Source organism: Lathyrus oleraceus, chromosome 6 (genome assembly GCF_024323335.1).
Source record: "Lathyrus oleraceus cultivar Zhongwan6 chromosome 6, CAAS_Psat_ZW6_1.0, whole genome shotgun sequence".
Lineage (NCBI taxonomy): Eukaryota > Viridiplantae > Streptophyta > Magnoliopsida > Fabales > Fabaceae > Lathyrus > Lathyrus oleraceus.
Genome location: NC_066584.1, coordinates 445875384 through 445880971, shown reverse-complemented (window position 1 = coordinate 445880971; position 5588 = coordinate 445875384).

The window sequence follows — 5588 nt, the reverse complement described above, 5'->3', positions numbered from 1 at the left end:
TAAGAATATCAAGAAAATTATCCAGAAGATGGTTGTTACGTACAAAGATTGGCATGAGATGCTGCCATTTGCTTTACATGGATATCGTACATCTGTCCGCACTTCAACAGGGGCAACCCCTTTCTCTCTTGTTTATGGCCTGGAGGCTGTGCTCCCAGTAGAGGTGGAGATCCCATCAATGAGAGTCTATATGGAAGCCAAGTTGACTGATGCTGAATGGGTTCAGAGTCGTTATGACCAGTTGAATTTGATAGAAGAGAAGAGATTGACTGCCATGTGCCACGGTCAGTTATATCAGCAAAGGATGAAGAAAGCCTTTGATAAGAAGGTCAAACCTCGTGTGTTCCAAAAAGGTGACCTTGTTCTCAAGAAAGTCTTGTCTTTCGCGCCCGATTCCAGGGGCAAGTGAACTCCAAACTATGAAGGTCCATATGTTGTTAAGAGAGCCTTTTCAGGCGGTGCATTGATACTTATAACTATGGATGGGGAGGATTTCACTCGTCCTGTGAATTCAGATGCAGTCAAGAAATACTCCGCCTAAAGATAAAAAAGCAGAATAGCTCGCTAAGTTGAAAACCTGAAAGGGCGGCTTAGGAAAAAATGAGCGTCTCGGTGGATTGAAAACCCGAAAGGGCGATCCAGGCAAAAGTTAGAGACATAAAAAAATGAATATATGTATCCCGCTAGATTGAGTACCTCACCCTGGGGCAATCTAGGCAAAACATAGGGATTTGGCAAGTAACTGCATCCTGACAAGACTTTGTTCTACAAACTATCATCTGTCAGAGATTCTCGCTCAGTCATCGTCAACTAAAGCATCGAATACATCGGATTCAGAATTGGTGGAGAAATGATCATTATGTTCAATGTAGCCCTTTTCCAATATATATCACCAATTTCAAATTTGTAAAGATCTATGGAGTCTTGCCATTTGCAAACTACCATTCCATCAAATAAATTTTGAGCCTTTATCCAATTATTTACACTCTTATTTGTTTCTATTCAACAAATGTTTTGCATGTTTTAATTGAGAAATACCATTGTTTAAAGTTTTCATAAGTTGTTTTAAACAAAGTGAACATTCACAGTGATGAAGGGATACTGGGGAAATCTTCAGTGCTCTCCTGAAAATGGTAAGATTCTCGACAGGGTGAGACATTTGTTCATATTCCTGGCATGATTGTATCCTCTTCCTCCGAAACCGTGTGTGGATTCCTCTCCTGAACAGAGTATGTGTTGAAGATATGCAGCTCCCTTTTCTCCTCAGCAGATGAGATCCTGGGTAGGGATAATATTTGGTTGACCCTTGGAAGCTTCTGGTTGGTGTTTTTATCCCCGCGAGAATCCATCATCCCCTTTGATAGTTTCCCCAGTAAAGGCGCCATGATCATATTCTCAATTGGAATGACTGATGCTCATCCCCCTGTAGAGATCTTTGTTGTTCTAACTTTCTCTCTTGAGATGTAGTACCAGATGTTTGTGTATTGATCATTGGACTTGTTTGTGTTAAGAAACGTCTGTTTGTCAGCATTCATCATACATAAACCATGCGTATATGCATAATGATAACATTCTAATATTCATGTCGCATTATTTGCCATATATCTTTATTTGTTATCTCTTGTTTGAGGGTATTATGTTTCCCCAAACAGATGTTGGTGATTGATCTCTCCATATAGAGTCAGCCCCATAAGCAGAAAGTTTTTATCCTTTCCTCCATAGTCCCCACCGAGTTATATCCTCGTGGATGATGATTATTCCTGTTTCCTCCCAACACATATATTGGGATGGAAGTCCCCATTGAGTTATATCCTCATAGGGACAAGTTTTGTTTCATCATGCCTTTCTAGCTTGATCCTAGATTGGCCTCTGGTGTTTGCCTCCCGCACTTCCCCGTGGTCTAGATGAATAGTTGCTCCAGTAACCGGTAATTATCCATCTTTTCCCCTGCGGAGTTTGTGGTTTTCTACCCTCATACCGGTAGTTGTAAACCCTGTTTTATCCCCTGGCAGAGTTAACCTTTCTGTTCATCCTAACCGATGACGGTTACTTTTCCGTGGTTTTCTACCCAATATCTGGTAGATGTAATCCCCTCCTTGACAGTTATCTTTATCCAATATTCGGTATTGATATTCCCTAACCCCTTTCTTTTTTAGCATATCTCCCAGTAACCGGTGATATGTTTCCTGGATCGTTGCCTTTGTCAATGAATCCCCGGCGAGTCATCCTCTCATTTACCCTTTTGTTGGTAATGATTGTTGCTCCCCCTAGTTGGGCCATCATTATATACCTAGTGTTCGGTACCTAGATGCCCTTGATTTTCGGTCGATTTATCCTTTACTAACTCAGTAACTGGTTGTGGATAATCTTCCATGCGAGTATGTTATCTACGTTCTGACGGTAATAGATAATATGCCTCATGCACTCTCTGGTCGAAGTCCTTTGCTCTTCCCCAGTCGAGTAAGATTCGTCTCCCTTTGTGGAATCGAATGTCCATCCTATAATCGAGTTTGCTTTTAGCCCTCTTTTGGAAGATGAGTGTCTTGGTAATATATCCCAATTCTCACTTTGGTTGGTCACCTATTATATGCCCAGTAACCGGTATCTCTGGTGTTCCTTCCTCCCTGCTCCCTATTATGACTTTTTGTCCCTTGAGGAGTCGGATTTTCCTGAGCTGAAGTATACCTTTTTAGGTCTTCCTCAGATGATTTCGGATGTTTGATATCTCTCACCTTTATACCGGTCTTAGATATTCATTCTTCCCGAGCATGATGTTCTCTCACCCTTATACCGGTGTTCAGATCACATGTCTCTTTGAGCTTATTACCCAGTAACCAGTAATACCTCATCCCGTTGCTTCCCCAAAGGAATCTTGTTGGGGCGTTTTCCCAACGAAGTCCCTTAGCGGATTCTCCTAGCCTGAGTCCGGGTTTTTTTTATCCGAAGTATCCGTTACGGATAATTTTTATTGTATTAGCATATTCCCCAATACATGCATCTTTGAGTCAGCTCGAGTCTTTCCATTGATTTATTTCATGGATTTCTTTCGTGTCTCTCAACAAGTTTCAAGTCGTGACCTGCTCACGCATTTTTGTCCCTTTACTCCCCAGTAAAGTCCCTAGAGTCTCTGTCTTGTTCATGAGTGTGTTACTCCAGTGGATTATCGATTATTGTTTTTCTTTCTTTATTGACACATATCCCCACAAGGTATTACCATTTGCATACATACATCTGCATCATGAGGTCTCTTAGGGACTAAAATTCGTCTCTTTGTTATTATTTAAGCCCATTCTACCTCGTCGAGCCGAAGATTTTAACCTTTACTTCTCCGGCTAGAATGACCTTAAACAGGGGCATCTGTAAGACCCCAATTTTGGCCCTAAGATCCCTCATAGCATCATAACATTGCATTTGCAAAGCCTCAAGGATCATAAGCATTTTGGTTCCCTTTGCCTTTGGGTGGTACCTATTGTGAGTGGTGTGAGATCACCAAGCATGCTTGAATTGTATCTCATTGCTTTTCTCATTCTTTTTTGTTTACTAACCAAAAGCACAAAAATATGTCACTAACATCTTTTGTTTGTAGCTTGAGCAGTCACAAGATCTAAAAGCTTCTAGGTGATCCTTTGTGCAATGATATGGCCAAGAGAAGATGAAAGCAAGCATGGAAATGGTTCCCAAAGCTCTCATCCATCAAATATGCCTCCCTAGCATTTCAATTCATCATTTTGATCAAAGCAAGTCAAAGGGTTTGAGGTTTGTTTCTCAAGGAAACCCTAATTCATCTGTGTACCAAGTGTGCCTTGCTCATGAAGCAACCTCAGCCCATGATCAAAAACAATCAAGGGAAGTTATTTAATTCATCATTTCATGCATATTTGAACTTATTTAAGTATCCTCAATCATCAATTCATCAAGATGTGAGCTGTGGACTTGAGAAGTTGATCAGTCAATTCATTTGACTATTTTGAAATGCACTGAGACCTAATTTTTTTTGTGTTGATCAAATGGGGATGATCCCAAGATAAAAAATGTTCTTAAGGACAATATGAAAAACTTTAATGTTCATCAAAATTGGATTTGAAGCTTGTAAGATCATCATCCATTCCAAGACATTATAGGTCATTTTGACTGAAACCCTAATTTTAGGTCAACTTCCCAAGAACATAAATCATTAATTTTTTTATGATTTTGAGGTGGAACCAAATGCAATGTAAATCTTATTGTGTCTACTTCAAATGTTATGTTGAACAAAATTTCAAAATCCCAAAGGAAATATATGTGATAATACAAAACATTATAGGTCACTTTGGACCAAATGCATTGAAAGACAAAAAAGTCCAACTTCAAGTGCCCATAACTTCTTCATAAAAAATCCAAATGATTCAAAATTGAAGTCCATTTTGATTGTCTTGAAAATATCTACAACTTTGATGTTGGAGGTTTTTCCATTTGAGGTTTGCATCATCAAAACAGAAGGGTTTGAAGTTGGTTCATTTTGACAAAATTCTCAAAGGCATATTTTGTGCATTGAACTTCATGGCCTGTTTTCATAAATTTCCACACTCCAAATGAGTTTTTGTCCAACATAACACTTGTTCCTTATATCAATAACTTTCCAACAATTACCCACATGCTTATGTTTGGATTTTCTAATTGGCATTTTCGAAGAGGTGAACATTTAGGCATAATTATGGAATCCATGATGAAACTTCATGCACAAGCCTTTGCCTTACCATTTGCACGTCCAAAACTCATCCATTTGTGTTCAGCATGCAAAACCAATTGAGTTTGGGCCTCACATGCGCCTGTACAGGTCTATGCATGAAGGACCCAAGCTCATGCACACACGAGTTCTCCACTTCCTTGCATCACCTTGTGCTATAAATAGATGCACTGCTTCATTCATTTGGGCGACCCTGAATCAATCTGAAATGCTGCAGAAATCAAAACCTAGCCATCACTAAAGGAATACTCGTTTTTCACTTCTGATTTCAAGTTTGAATTTCAACAAAATTAGTTGATCTTTAATACTTATGCCTTAACCTTGCACTCATACCATACTTCAAGTTCAAGCTGGAAGCAAAGGTTGGAAGGAATCGTGTGAATTAGAGCTGCTCTTCAAAGGTTTACATCTCAACTGTTTTGATCCATATCTTGTTGTACAATGTGATTTGTTTGTGTCCATTTGGTTTTCTAAAGTCCTCGTGCAAGAGGCAAGCCAGTGGTGGCTTTGATTTTGTGTTTTGATGAACTTCAGTTTATGCACCTGGATTTTCCAACTTTGATTTCTCATTCCATAGAAACTTTGAGTACAATCCAAGGTTACAGGGGTGATGTACATCACCCCAGCTTTCCAATGATATGAGGATCGCCCATTTTTATTAAGATTTTTGAACCTGCAAATGTCACCGGAAAACGCAAGCTCGCTGGAGAAGACGGTGGTGTACACCACCGTCTCTTTGCCAGATCAAATCTGAGCCATCAGATGCGTTTTCCAGATCAAATCCTGGCCATCAGTTGTTATGACTTCATTTATATGCCTCGTGTGTCTCAGTTGACTAAGGCATATGGTGAGCGCGCACGTG